This window comes from Oryx dammah, unplaced genomic scaffold (assembly GCF_014754425.2).
Source record: "Oryx dammah isolate SB20612 unplaced genomic scaffold, SCBI_Odam_1.1 HiC_scaffold_27, whole genome shotgun sequence".
Classification (NCBI taxonomy): Eukaryota; Metazoa; Chordata; class Mammalia; order Artiodactyla; family Bovidae; genus Oryx; species Oryx dammah.
Window position 1 is genome coordinate 20,893,724 of NW_024070211.1, and position 16,053 is coordinate 20,909,776.

Genomic DNA, 16,053 nt, shown 5'->3' on the forward strand with positions numbered 1-16,053 from the left:
AAAATCAAACTTGAGGACTCTGTTTTGCTCTAATGTGACATTTCAGATGCCCCATTCTTAAAAAATAAATGGTTAGGCCTACCAGATAGGTTCTGTTGGAACTTACCAGAGTTCTCAGTAAACTTAACTCCCCATGGTAACTCTAACAGATGGTGTGCTAGAGTTGTGTGCATGCTGAGTTGATTAATCGTGTCTGACTCTTTGCAACCCTATGTACTATAATCTGCCAGGCTGCTCTGTCCGTAGGGTTTCCCAGGCAAGAATACTGGAGTGGGTTGCTATTTCCTTCTCCAGGGTATCTTCCTGCCCCAGGAATTGAACTCACATCTCCTTTGTCTCCTGCATTGGCAGGCAGATTCTTTACTACTGTGCCACCTGGGAATCCCCCAATAGATAGAGATTTGCAAGATTAAGCCACTGATGACATCTGAAGTTAAACTGACTTCATTTTGGTCACTGAACTTAATAGCTGCTAAAAGATTTCAGTTAGGTCAGTGTTTTTTATGGGAATTGGGGACAGAACATAAGAATAGTATGGCTAAACAAGGTCTCAGAGTGACACAGGTCACCCCTGGTTATCTCTGGGCAGGTAATGAGATGATCACTCTGGCAAGAGAGTGGATTTAGGGAGAATCACAGACAAAAGCAGGAAAACCAGTTAGGAGGCTATTATAGCAGTAGCAGCAGCAGCATAGCAGTATAGGTAAGAGATATTAGTGTTATTTGCTGGGGAATGGCTGTAGAGATAGAGGGAAGAAAGTGGATTCAGGATATATTTTTGGATTGGCCTTTGAATACAATCTGCTGATCAGTTGATTATTGGAAGCAGAAGTGATGAGACAAAAAGAGAAGTCAAGGATGATACCTAGGTTTTGAGTTTGCCCAAACAGAAGATGATGGGTAAAATTTCAGAGATGGGGAGGTGGAACATGAATGGGGAGAAACAGTTTGGGGATCAAAAGCCCAGCTTCTGTTTGGCTGTGTTGGTTTAACCCTAGTGATGCTCATTAGACTTTGATATGAATTTAACCGTGTAATTAGTGAGAGAACAATGTTCTGCAAGTTGTCGTTAAAGATCAAATTACTGACTGTCCTGTGAAAAGAGAAACCTAGCTTACGGAGGCAGCATAGTGTAACTCTGAGATGTTGTTTTGACCTGCCTCTCTTCTTTCCTTTCACATCTCTCAGCTCCTCCTTTGGGTGCCTCCCTGTACCCTGTGCTCCCTGGCAACACGCCCAGACCTTGCAAAGATGTCTTCTTTTCTCTTCCTTTGCTGCGCTATGTTGTCTTAATCTTCACCTGCTCTCTGGGCCTGAAACAGTGCCTGGCAAAGAGTTGGTAGTCACAGGATGTTTTTAAGTGAATGAGTGAATGAATGAAGTTGTGCTGAGGCCCCCAGACCTCTGCTTCTGGTGGAGCCCATCCCAGGTGTACTTTGACAGTGGGGGAGATTTAAGGGTCTTAAGATGTACATTAGCATCACTTTGCTTCCGATTTGTCTTTTTTCCTGTTCATGGCACAGTTTCCATCTTAGACTCTAGTTTTGATAAATGGCTATGAATTCTCTTATGCCTAAATTCCAGCTGTGTTAACCTAGCTGTACTTCCAGAGCCTTGTGGACAGAAGCCCAGCAGGATCTTGCCTGCTTCCCATCCCACCTCTATTCCATCCTCTTCCTGCTCCCTTGAGCCTGAGCTGTGACCAAGGCTTACTCTATACTACAAGAGACTCTACTATTTTCCTGAAGGTCTCAAAATGGCCTGCATCCAGGTCCTCATTTCCAAGCAGCTTGGCCCATCAGCAAAGTCCGTCGTCTCTTTCTGGACCTGTTCAGTGACAGCTGTTTGCTGGTGTTTCTACCAGCTGCTTGTCACTCTTTGGTCAGGACCTCCTCTGTACTTAGCCATATGCCACCACTGAATTCCACTCTAACCCTCATCCCAATTCATGTACCATCTCAAGGAACAGAGTTAGTTCAACTTGGAGGCACCATCAGCTATCCAAGCCTACAGCTCTCATTCTTCAATCTGGCCAAGTCACCAGAGATGACTAATATAAGCAGTATGTGGAGGAGAAATATCCTACTTGTGTTAAAATAGCAGCAGGGCTGGATGAAGCACAGCTGGAATCAAGATTGCCAGGAGAAATACCAATAACCTCAGGCACACAGATAACACCACCCTTATGGCAGAAAGCAAAGAACTAAAGAACCTTTTGATGAAAGTGAAAGAGGAGAGTGAAAAAGTTGGCTTAAAACTCAACATTCAGAAAACTAAGATCATGGCATCTGGTCCCATCACTTCATGGCAAAAAGATGGGAAAACAGTAGAAACAGTGACAGAATTTATTTTGGAGGGCTCCAAAATCACTGCAGATGGTGACTGCAGCCATGAAATAAAAAGACACTTGCTCCTTGGAAGAAAAGTTATGACCAACATAGACAGCATATTAAAAAGCAGAGACATTACTTTGCCAACAAAGTTCCATCTAGTCAAAGGTATGGTTTTTCCAGTAGTTATGTATGGATGTGAGAGTTGGACTATAAAGGAAGCTGAGTGCTGAAGAGTTGATGCTTTTGAACTGTGGTGTTGGAGAAGACTCTTGAGAGTCCCTTGGACAGCAAGAAGATCCAACCAGACCATCCTAAAGGAAATAAGTCCTGAGTATTCATTGGAAGGACTGATGCTGAAGCTGAAACTCCAATACTTTACTCGCCTGATGTGAAGAACTGACTCATTTGAAAAGACCCTATACTGGGAAACATTGAAGGTGGAAGGAGAAGGGGCTGACAGAGGATGAGATGGCTGGATGGCATCACTGACTCGATGAACATGAGTTTGAGTAAACTCTGGGAGTTGGTGATGGACAGGGAGGCCTGGTGTGCTGCAGTTCATGGGGTCACAAAGAGTCTGACACGACTGAGCAACTGAACTGAACTGAACTGGTCACATGATTTTGGAAGATCTGGTTATGTTGTTGAGAGTGTGTGTGTATGTGTGTGTGAGAGAGATACATTTATCTATAAATATTTCCATTTTTTAGTTGTTTGCTCTGTTCATTTTCTAGGAGAAAACCTGAGCTTTGCTACATGATCACAGGTCAACAAACATTGACAAAAGTCTTCCTAAGGAGTTGAGTATGCCCTGAAAACTAGCAACACCAGTTTCCATGCCTTCACTTGTTAAATAATATGACTGAACTCTTGCTAGGTGTCAGGCTCTGCTCTGGCTTGGGATCCATCCTTGACTGCATTTACCCAAGATGAATTTCCACTGGTTTTCTCTCTTGCAGGAATTCTTAGAAAGTACAGATGAATCCTTTGGTGGCCCCATCACACCCAGAATACAATTCATTTTTTAAGTTTATTTTCTGTTGGAGTATAGTTGCTTCACAATGCTATGTTAGTTTCTGCTGTACGGCAAAGTTAATCGGCTATATGTTTACATAGATCCTCTCTTTTGGGGATTTGCTTCCCGTTTAGGTCGCCACAGAGCACTGAGTAGAGTTTCCTGTGCTACATAGTAGGTTCTCATTAGTTATCTGTTTTATATATGCTATCAATCACATCTATATTTTCAGTCCCAGTCTCCAGTTCATGCCAGAATACAATTCAAATCCAAACAACACAAAACTGTAAAAAAAGTGAAAGGAAGTTCAACAAAGCATTCCCCCACCCCCAGCCCCACCCCCGTGATGACCACTTCAATGATGTTGTTAAAATAAGCATCGATTATCAAAACATTTCTCCTGTTTTCTTTTTTTTTTTTGCTCTGGTCACTGCCTCTCTGTTGCCTTGCACATTTTCCTGCTTGGTAATCCATCTCTACTCCAGGCTAATGGAAGCATCAGACAGATCAACAGATTCGAGTAAATAATTGCAATATAAAGAGACACACCCTCTGATAGAAGTGTATCCGGAGTGACAGGGTTGTAAACACAGTGCCGTGTGAACACAGCATTTTCCACCCTGCCCTTCCTTCTGTGTCTTCACATTCATATTCAGGGGAAATTATTTCCAGATTCAGGGGAAAATGGAATGTATGAATGTAAATCATAGCTCTCACAAAAAATAAGGTAACATATGGCCGTTTCGTTTTTTGTGTGAGATGAAGGAATGAACTCAGAAATATCCGCCTGTGCTTTTGAAGTTTTGTAGGTCTTGTTATTGCAACCCTAAGGTGTGAAGTGTTTGCACTGTGTTTGAAATTAAGGATTGGAATAACTGCAAGCTCCAAAACTTCCTTCAGAGGCCACTTTTTTTCTTCCTCAACTAAGTCTTCGCTTCCACAACTTGTTCAAAGGATAGCATCAAAGGACTGTTTTATCAGTTAGTTTAGGATAATAGACTAAAGTCAAGCTCTAGTCAGTAAAGGGAAACTTTTCAGACTTCAGTAAAGGGAAACTTTTCAGACTTCGAGTTCAATCTGTTTTTCTTGGCAACCGGCCCAATATGGGAGAAGAATTCATGGGAGAGACTTGTGGGCCGGACAGCTCTGTGATCCAACAGTTGCTCTGAACAGATCACAGAATGGAATGATCAAATGAACGTTCACGCACCACTGACAGCAGGGAAATATTTCCCTTTCCTTATGAATCTCTTTTTTAAAATGCTGTCTTAGTGTTCTTTCGATAGAGCAAAATCTCACTCATTGTGAGTGAGCACATTGTCAATGGGAAAATCTCACTCAGTGTCTCCACATGGATTCAATTCTGATGTTCATTAGGTTAGAGCAATCAAGGATGTATTTCCCCTGGGACTTGTGTTTCTGCTTCGGGTTGAAGGTGATTACTTGGCATTCGGATCAGATTGGTGATTTCTTCCTCCCTGATGCCTGAAGACAAGAAAGAAGTTGTGTCTGGTGCCACTTGTGAAGTGATGAAGAAGAGGAGTGAGCTTGAGACAGTGCCAGGCAGCACACCTGGGCCAAGTAAGCTTCACAGTGGTCTTTCCTGCTCTCGGAATCTGGGTGCCAAAAGGAAGGAAGGGGGTCATAAGAACGCAAAGAGAGGGAACGAGAGGAAAGAAATTGAGCCATGAGGATCCAAGACTATGTAATGGATGAAGATGCTTCATTTCATAATCCCTGGGGAACTGTCTCCTGCTGTTATAAGGAGGTCATCTCTGGGCACCTCTCTGCTGCTCCTGAACACACGCCATGCACTCTGCTGTTCTAGTGGACCCTGGGCAGCCCGAGCATCTGTGAAGATGTGCTAGGGGATGGGAGCTGGCTAGTATCTGGACACCAACACCTCACCTAAGTCTGTGGTCCTCCCATTTCCTTGTGGAAACTTATCTAGGTTCCACTGACCTCTGTCTGCTCTGTATCTCACCCTGCCAAGACCCAAGAGATGTTCTGGTGTCTGTTAGAAGTGTTATTCTCCCCACCCATCCCCTCAACAAACACACACATGTTCTCCCCATTATTTAAATCATCATTTCGAAATTTTATCTTACCAGTTATCACTTTCCTCTTTTATTCCAAACAGCTTAAGGGGGAAGAATAAGAATGAAAGTGTCACCACAAATGCAAATATGTTCAGAGATGTTAAACCCATTTAGAGGTAAGATATATATGTATCTTTTAAAATTTATTTTATTGAAGGATAGTTGATACAATGGTGTGTTAATTTCTACTGCACAGCAAAGTGATTCAGCCATATATATAAATATATATATATATATGTTCTTTTTCATATTATTTTCCATTATGGCTTATCACGGAGTGTTGGGTACAGTTCCCTGTGCTATACCATAGTACCTTGTTGTTTATCAGTTCTATGTATAATAGTCTGCATCTGCTAATCTCAAACTCCCAATCCATCCCTCCTCTACTCCTCATCCTCCTTGGCAAGAACATGTCAGCTCTCTACCTCTCTGAGTCTGTTTCTTATTTCATTTAAATTCATTTATGTCATACCTTCCTGGTGGCTCAGACGGTGAAGAATCTGCCTACAATGCAGGAGACCAGGGTTTGATCTCTGGTTAGGGAAGATCTCCAAGAGAAGGGAATGGCTAACCATTCCAATATTCTTGCCTAGAGAATCCCATGGACAGAGGAGACAGTCCATGAGGTCACAAAGAGTTCGTCATGACTGAGCAACTAACACTTTCACTACTTGCACTTTCATGTCATACTCTAGATTTCACATATAAGCAATATCATATGGTATTCGTCTCTCTCTGTCTGACTTACTTCGCTTCGTATGATAATCTCTAGGTCCATCCATGTTGCTGCAAATGGCATTATTTCATTCTCTTTTGTGGCTGGGTAGCATTCCCTTGTATATATGTACGACACCTTCTTTATCTATTCATCTGTCAAGGTGTTTTGAATTAGAGTTTTCTTCATATATATTCCCAGGAGTGGGATTTCAGGATCAGATGGAAAGTCTGTTTTTAGTTTGGCTGCATCAATTTACATTCCCACCAACAGTGTAGGAGAGTCCCCTTTTCTTCACACCTTCTCCAGTATTTATTTGTCTACTTTTAAGTTATGGCCTTTCTGACCCATGTGAAGTGTTATAGAGATAAGATATTCTTTAAACATACAAGTTGAGGAGCTTCCCTGGTGGTCCAGTGGTTAAGATTCCATGCTTCCAGTGAAAGGGTTGCAGGTCTTATCCCTGGTCAGGGAAATAAGATCCCATATGCCTTGAGGCTAAAAAAAAAAAAACAAACCTGTAAAACAGAAACAATATTGTATTCAATAAAGCCTTCAAAGTGATCCACATAAAAAAACAAACAAACAAAAAAACTTGAAAGGTAACAAGCATGGTTGAAATCCAATTGCTCAAACACATGATCTTATTAATAAAAGCAATGCGAGGCACTGTTTTGAGGGCTTTGCTTACATTAATTCATTTAATCAAACTTAATGAACTTGGCACAATAGCTACCTTCATTTTTAACAGATAAGAAAACAGAGGCAGGGAGATATTAAACATCTAGTCACACGACTGATAAGTTCAGACCTGGATCTGAGCCCGTAGAGTCTGTGTACACAGTTAGGACTTCATAGGGGTATAACTCACACAGTTCTAAGCAAAAGGGCACGCTGCATGATAGGAAAACCAGGTGGATTTTGATTCAGAGGGCTTTGCTGCTAGACAAGTCATTAAACTAATTTGGGAGTCACCACTGGAGAAGGAAATGGCAACCCACTCCAGTACTCTTGCCTGGAGAATCCCATGGACAGAGGAGCCTGGCGGGCTACAGCCCATGGAGTCACAAAGAGTCGGACATGACTGAGTGACTAACACACACACACACACACACACACAGACATGTCCTCATTAGAGCCTGGCGATAATGTGCCTGCTTCCCAAAGCTTTGTGTTTCAAGATGACCTTCATGGGAAGGCACCTGGCTGTAGGCCTAGCATGGAATGGGTGTGCAATGCTGTTTCCTTCTTCCTACATTCACATGAGCCCTCATCCATCTGATTCTGTTCTCAAGTGTACTGCTGCATGGTAGAGACAATACTGTTAGTGTTTGCTCTTAGGCGAATCCCTCATTTATTAAAAGTTGTTAATTGAGTGTTGTGGCTTGTATAATGTGTGTGCGCATGCAAATTGCTTCAGTCATGTCCACCTCTTTGTGACCCTGTTGACTGTAGCCTGACAGGCTCCTCTGTCCATGGATTCTCCAGGCAACAATATTGGAGTGGATTGCCATGCCCTCCTCAACAGGATCTTTCCAACCCAGGGATTGAACCCACATCCCTTTAGTCTCCTGCACTGGCAGGCAGGTTCTTTTACCACCAGTACCGTCTGGGAAGCCCAGCTTGTACTATAATGGCCCCCAAAAGATGTCCTCAATGTAACCCCCCAGAACTTGTCAATTTATTAGTATTATGTGGCGAAAGAGACTTAGCAGATGGAAGGAAGTTGGCTAATCAGCTGTAAGGAGATTGTTGCAGATTCTCCTTCGAGGGGAGCTTATATAATCAAATGGACCCTTAAAGGTGGAAGAAGGTGGCGAGAGGGAGAAACACGGCGGAAGACTTGGGAGAGATTCGGAGCATAAGAGAGGGACCACACCCACATCTACTGGCTCTGAAGATGAAGGAGGTCGTGGTCCAGGGAATGCAGATGGCTTCTAGAAGCTGGGGAGGGCCCTCATCTCACAGCCAGTAAACAAACAGGGATTCAGTCTTAGAATCACAAGGCGCTGACTTTGGCCAACAACCTGAGTGACCTTGGACGTGGCTTCTTCCCCACAGCATTTCGAAAGGAAGGCTGCTGGCACCTTCTTTTCAGCTCTGGAGATCTTAAGCCCAGGACTCCAGTTGAGCCTTGATGTTTCCAGACCTTGAACCCACAAAACTGTGAGACAATAAGTGTTGTTATAAACTAACTTTGGGGGAGTATGTTTCCACAGGGGAAAAAAACACAACAACACCTAAGTCAAGAATTTGCATTGTCCCAGGAGCTCTGAGGGGTCCTGGGAACAGAGCTGTGGGCTGCCTAGATTGCTAACTGGGTGACGGGCTCACCCAGTGCAGACATCAGCAGAGGTCATTTATTTTCAGTCCTTTGGTGTCTCAGTTGTCCTCGAAGGAAGCCACTTACTGGTTCGTGCCTCAGTCTCTACAGCTGTCAGACAGGCATAACTGCACAGGGCTTTTCTCTGGAACCGAGGTGTAAACACTGTGAGCTGTTTTCCATATGGTTCTTGGGGGACCTGTGAAAACTCAGCTGTCTCCTGACACTGAAATGTCTGTCTCCTACCAAGATGCAGCTGTGCCCCTGTGCCCGAAGATGGGGTTTGGAAAGACGCTGCCTCCAGCTCAGGGGGAACACTTATTTGATGGGATAATTAAATCAGTGGTCCAAATTAGTTTTTTTAAAAAAACGATCCCCATGTGCATTTTGTTTTACTGTGGCCTTTTTTGTAGCTCTTTAAACAATGGTAATTATCAGATGAAGGAAAGGATTAAAATGGAAAAGACAACAAAAAAGTTCTCACTGTACTGATCTCAGACAAATTTGAGATCACCAAACAATTGGTTGTAACAAACTAAGGTCACATGCAATCAAACGCAGTTATCTAAAAATACAAAGTACTGTCCTCAGCAAACAATCTCAAGAACTGAACAAATATTTAGATTTGCCAGCATCTGTTGAAAATCTGTATGAAATGTCTCCAGTAAACTGAACAGTGCTTAAGAAACACTTGGGCTAAATAACCTAAGAAATTATTCATACTTACTAAAGAATTACATAAATCAAAGCCACACTTGCAGGAATATAATTGTATATGGAGCCGTTACCTCCAGGGATAAGCTTTTTTCTGACTATCTCACCTGATTTATTACACTGTTTATTTTCTTCAGAGTACTTAGCACTGTTTGGCATTTTATCTTTTTAAAAGTGTTTTGTTTATTGTCTCTTTTCCTTTTTAGAATATGAACTCCATGAGGGCAGAAACTTGTCTGTCAATTGAGATACCATTCATCCTACTTCTGGTACTTGCCCTGATTTTTTTCTCTACCCATGCATTTTCAAGGAGCAGAAGCTACCCTGGACTTGTCTTTCTTTTTTAAAAAAATTAATTAATTAATTTTTTTGGAAGCTAATTACTTTACAATATTGTATTGGTTTTGCCATATGTTGACATGAATGAGCCATGGGTGTACATGTGTTCCCATCCTGAACCCCCCTCCCACCTCCCTCCCCATCCCATCCCTTTGGGTCATCCCAGTGCACCAGCCCCAAGCATCCTGTATCATGCATGGAACCTGAACTGGCGATCTATTTCACATATGATAATATACATGTTTCAATCCCATTCTCCCAAATCATCCCACCCTCGCCCTCTCCCACAGAGTCCAAAAGACTGTTCTATACATCTGTGTCTCTTTTGCTGTCTTGCATATAGGGTTATTGTTACCATCTTTCTAAATTCCATATATATCATTAGTATACTGTATTGGTGTTTTTCTTTCTGCCTTACTTCACTCTGTATAATAGGCTCCAGTTTCATCCACCTCATTAGAACTGATTCAAATGTATATGGCTGAGTAATATTCCATTGTGTATATGTACCACAGCTTTCTTATCCATTTGTCTGCTGATGGACAACTAGGTTGCTTCCTGGACTTGTCTTGAAGCCTGTGCAAACACAGCCAGAACCAATCAGCACATTCCATTCCATCGGCTAGAAAGATTGCTTTGTTATAGGTACAACAAATCGTGCCTGTCAGGATGAATGTGATTCAATTCTGGGATTTTCCTTTGAGCTTTTCTGCTGAGTCTTAAGCCTGAGAGGATGTAGGGGCTAGAGATGTTGCCACCCTACATCTGCATTGACTTTGTCAGGATGGATGAAAAGCTGAGCCCAGAAATAGGAAAAAAGGACCCCTGATAGCATAAGTGTATGTTAGTCGCTCAGTCATGTCCAACTCTTTGCGATCCCATGGACTGTAGCCCACCAGGCTCCTCTGCCCATGGGATTCTCCAGGCAAGAATACTGGAGTGGATTGCCATTCCCTTCTCCAGGGGATCTTCCTGACCTAGGGATCGAACCCTGGTCTCCTGCATGGCAGGCAGATTCTTTACCATCTGAGCCTCCAGGGAAGACTTTGATAGCATAATATGGGCCCTAAATCCTATCATGTTCAATTCAGCACAACCATGGAATTTTTACTTACATGGACCAATAAATAACTTTCTCAAAACAAAGAGCCTCAGACTGAATTTTACTTGATAATCCAGATCGATCAGAGAAGCACAAAGAACTGTGGAATAATTACCTCATTGGTCTGGGCACAAACTTTCTGTAACTGCAGTTGGAAAATCATGCCTGAAAACCATTCATGGGGGTGTTTACCAGTCAGTTATCATTCTGTGTCTTAGGGTCAGGACAGGTGAAACAGTGTAGTATATTGACTAGTTCCTAACATATTAAGTAAAATCTCTGACTAGTGGCTTTGGAAACTATAACATTTCTATTATACCCACACTGGCAGCTCCAAATCAATTAGGTAAGAACTTTCTGCTTTACATGTTGACTATAATCAACCTCAATGCAAAGGATTAGTGAGGTAGTTTAGTTTGAATTCATATAATGTTTCAAATTTTTGTTACTATTTCCTATGTAGTCAGGTTACTAGGAGATGGCCATTATGCTAGGATGGAATTTACAAAAGCAAAAGCAAAAAGCCTTGAACATAGTTATTTCATGAATGTCCCCTTAGGAAAGATCAATTGATTGTTGTATTGTCATGAGAAAAACAAGACAGCTGCATTGCTGGGTACACTGGTAAGGGGAAGGGACTCAGTAATCCAACCGGTGCTATATTTCAATCTGTGGCTTAGTGAGTTGTTTTTCTATAGATTTTAATGTGAAGAAAGAGGAGAAGTAGTCCATCTAAGAAGTTGCTGCTGCTACTGCTAAGTCGCTTCAGTCGTGTCTGACTCTGTGCGACCCCATAGATGGCAGCCCACCAGGTTCCCCGTCCCTTCTATATCTAAGAAGTTATATAGCAGCAAAAGTGCAGACTTGGAAGAACCTTAAAACACCAGAAAGAAAGTCAAGAATCAATCATTAGTCCTCTCTTGAACATCTACTAAGCACATATTGAAATTTTAGGTATGGTAATATTTAGTAAAGACTTTTTGGTTGGGTCATAGATGGGAACAAGATAAATTATTTGGAAGGCCAAATCTTCATGATCTTGAAAAGCACAAAGGAGAAAAGCAGAGACATTGTAAGGATGGACATTTAGGATATACTTCCAAAGGTATGTCATAAACCCCATGCTTCAGTCACACAGGCGCATGTTGGCAAACACCACTGAATGCACCATGAGGACCCTGGGCAAATGCCCAAAATTACCTCACATGAAATCCATTTGTGCTCAGAAGGCCCAGTAGGCAGGGAAAAATGAGGTTTCAGAGGACTGGTTAAACATTTCAGCAAGAGTTGGAGACTTGAGGCCAGGAAGATCCATATTTTCTTATCTATTTAGACAAACACATCACTGAGAGGATCAACAGACATGAATATATTGAATTAAGAGTTAAAATATCAAACTGACTTAAGATTTAGCCAGTAGATGATTGACCTTATATTGTTAACCCCCTTTTTTTCTTTTAGTTGCAAGTATTGTGCCTCCTGCAAATGTAATAAAGTATTTCATATTTAGACCAAATAACTGAAATCCAGTAGGATTACTGGACCATGTGGAATGGTGTACTGAAAGTGAAAGTGAAAGTTGCTCAGTCACATCCGACTCTTTGTGACCCCATGGACTATACAATCCATGGACTTCTTCAGGCCAGAATACTGGAGTGGGTAGCCATTCCCTTCTCCAGGGGATCTTCCCAACCCAGGGATCGAACCCAGGTCTCCTGCATTGCAGGCGGATTCTTTACCAGCTGAGCCACAAGGGAAGCTCAAGAATACTGGAGTGGGTAGCCTATCCCTTCTCCAGCATGGTGTACTAGATAAAACTATTAAAAAAATATATATATTTAAATATGTTAGATGTATCAAGTGCCCTGAGTCCTGATGTTAGGTTAAGCCCACTTTTGGGGTACAGCAGAACACAGGGCATTTCAGAAGCCCAAGGAGTATGTGTTTTCACAATCATCCTGCTACAAGAAGCTTTGTTTTCTTAGACATTTAGAGAAAAAACAGATGAAATGCGTAGCTTCTCATTATCCTCCTCATTGTTCTTCTTGAGCCATGTTAAAGTCAAAATTTTTTTTGAAACTTCAGAATGTGGGTTATGGAATCCCTTCTCTTGCCTTTCATTTTAAATTTCTTTTTGTACGTCTTTTCACATTGTTCCTAATTTCAGAAATGTTGTGTATGTGTTAAGTCGCTCAGTCATGTCCAACTCTTTGCGACTCCATGGACCGTAACCTGCCAGGTTCCTCTGTCCATGAAATTCTCTAGGCAAGAATACTGGAGTGGGTTGCCATTCCTTTCTCCAGGGGATCTTCCTGACCCAGGGATTGAACCCAGGTCTCCCTCATTACAGGCAGATTCTTTACCTTCTGAGCCATCATGGAAACCCTGAAATGTTACTCTCCCCCAGTAAGCAGATCTTTAACTTGTTGCATGATTCTAGCATGGAAAGACTCTTTTTCCTTTTAAATCTGAGATAGACTTGTGACCTGATTTCAGGAGTGAAAAGGGAAGGAAGTGGTACTGTTCTAGGCTGAGCCTTTAAGTTGTCTAGTAGCTTCTAATCCTCTCCTGGAGTACAGCTGCCATGATGTAAGGAGCCCAAACAAGACTATGAAGTGACTGAATGCCACGTGCCAAGTGACCTGGGAGAATGAAAGGCAACCTTAGATGCTCCTGCTCCAGATGTGCCCTTGCTGAATGCTACTACCTGAGTGACTTCAGCTACTACCCCAGTCATGGGGCAGCAGAACTCCCCTGATGAACCCAGTTCACCCATACAATTATGAGAAATTTAGAAAAATATGTGTTGTTTTCGGAGAAGGCGATGGCACCCCACTCCAGTACTCTTGCCTGGAAAATCCCATGGACAGAGGAGCCTGGTAGGCTGCAGTCCATGAGGTCACGAAGAGTCAGACACGACTGAGCGACTTCCATTTCCCTGAGGGACTTCCCTTTCCCTTTTCACTTTCATGCATTGGAGAAGGAAATGGCAACCCACTCCAGTGTTCTTGCCTGGAGAATCCCAGGGACGGGGGAGCCTGGTGGGCTGCCATCTATGGGGTCACACAGAGTCAGACACGACTTAAGTGACTTAGCAGTAGCAGTAGCAGTGTTGTTTTAAGCTAGTGAATTTTAAGCTAGTGATATGGAAAGACTGAGGGCAGGAGGAGAAGGGGACGACAGCGGATGAGATGGTTGGATGGCATCACCGACTCAATGGACATGGCTTTGGGTGGACTCCGGGAGTTGGTGATGGACAGGGAGGCCTGGCGTGCTGCAGTTCATGGGGTTGCAAAGAGTCGATGTTGTTGTTCAGTCACTAAGTTGTGTGAAATTTAGTGGTTGAACTGGAACCTGGCAGGTTACAGTCCATGGAGTCGCAAAGAGTTGGACACGACTGAGCGGCTTAACACACACAGAACATTTCAGAAATTAGGAACAATGTAACAAAGAACTGATGTTGTTGTTCAGTCACTAAGTTGTGTCCAACTCTTTATGACCGCATGGAGTGCAGCATGCCAGGCTCCCCTGTCCTTCACTATCTCTCAGAGTTTCCTCAGATACATGGGTGATGCCATCCAACCATTGCATCTTCTCTCTCTCCCTTCTCTTTCTGCCCTCAATCTTTCCCAGCATCAAGGTCTTTTCTGAGGAGTGATCTTTTTTCTCTTTGCATCAGGTGGCCAAAATATTGGCGCTTCAGCTTCAGCATCAGTCCTTCCAATGAATATTCAAGGTTGATTTCCTATAGAACTGATTGGTTGGATCTCCTTGCTGTCCGGGGGACTCTCAAGAGTCTTCCCCAGCACCGCAGTTTGAAGGCATGAATTCTTCGGTGCTCAGTCTTTTATGGTCCAGTTCTCCCATCTGTATATGACTACTGGAAAAAGTCACACAGGAATAATAAGCATTAATAACAAATATTTAAAAGGACAAATCAGTGTACAATTCCAATTCACAATAATATTGGCTATAAATGAAATAAATGAGATAACATAAATGGATTGCAGTACTTACGTAGAGAAGTCAGAAAAGGCTTCCAAGGAGAAATGGTGCTTGACTTGAATTTTGAAGACTGAAACAGAGTTTCTGGGCAGAAGAGGGGTAAAGAGTCTTTTTAGGTGGAATGAGCTGCCTGGAAGATGACTTGGAGGCATAAAATAACAGGATGTCCTCAAGGGAGCTGATAACACTGACAAGGGTTTAGTCTGATGGTCTAGACTAAAATTAGGAGGTATAATAGAAGGGGTCTCACACTTTTCCTTCTTTTGCATCATTTTGTCAGGGGAAAAGACCTTGTAATTGGTGCATTTCACCTACTTATATTCTACACAGCCAAACGTTTTCTCAAGTATTAATAAGACAAAAGGAACTGCTTTTGTTGAAAGGCGTTGTCTGATCTTCATTTACTATCCTAGCAAAATGATTAATCCATTCCAGAAACAAAAACAATGACATAGTCATGTTATAAACATTAACTCCTCAAGAAATTCATCTGTGGACCACCTCGGAGGCTCCCGAGGACCACCAGGCAGGACTGGTCTGGGCAAGATTACAAAGCGGTTGGAGTTTATCTTGGTGTTATGGCCTCCCATCTCTGTGTCTCAGTAGCACGGAGCTCTCATCTCCATGGAAATCTGCTTCCTAGAAAGGGCCAGATACACATATTCTTACTTAGAAGTATGAGCCCAGAAAGATGAGTGTGGCCACCCTTCAAGAGGGATTGATTAATCAACATGTCTATTTTACTTCTCAGAAGACAAGGATTTAAACTAAAAAATCATTCTATGATGGTAGAATTTTTTTTTAAAATTAAGAAATTCGAGGTGAAAGAATTTGGAGCTGTGGGGAGGGAAGAGAGTATGCTGCCTTCTGAATATCCCTAGGATTACATGTTGCTAAGAGTCTGACCATGCCTCTCATAACCAATCCATTCAAGGAGATACTGGAAGAAATCTGTTATATTCAAGCACAAGACCAAGTGCTATAGAGAATGTAATGGTTAAAACAGTCCCTGCCCTCAAGGAGCTTGACTTCCCTGGTGGCTCAGATGGTAAAGAATCTGCCTGCAATGTAGGAGATCCAAGTCCGATCCCTGGGTTTGAAACATCTCCTGGAGAAGAGCATGGCAACCCACTCCAGTATTCTTGCCAAGAGAAGTCCATGGACAGAGGAACCTGGTGTGCTACAGTCCTTCGGTTCACAAAGAGTCAAACATGACTGAGTGACTAACACACACACAAAGAGCTCATAGTTTAGTAAAGGCGATAAGAATTGGCAATGGATAACAATAAAGCAAGACCTTCCCCGATGGCTCAGTGGGTAAAGAATCCTCCTGCAGTGCAGGAGACACAGGAGACCTGGGTTTGATCCCTGGCTCTGGAAGATACCCTGGAGAAGGAGTTGGCTACCA

At 42.6% G+C, this 16,053-nt stretch overlaps 1 long non-coding RNA gene across 1 annotated transcript; it reads right to left on the reverse strand.

Moving 5' to 3' along the window:
* Positions 1-3,355: 3,355 nt before the first annotated feature.
* Positions 3,356-10,061, reverse strand: LOC120854449. The gene is made up of 3 exons (XR_005718990.1): positions 10,049-10,061; positions 8,323-8,326; positions 3,356-3,452 (listed from the first exon to the last, which is right to left on the reverse strand). It is a non-coding gene; the product is annotated as an uncharacterized LOC120854449 (long non-coding RNA).
* Positions 10,062-16,053: the final 5,992 nt, after the last annotated feature.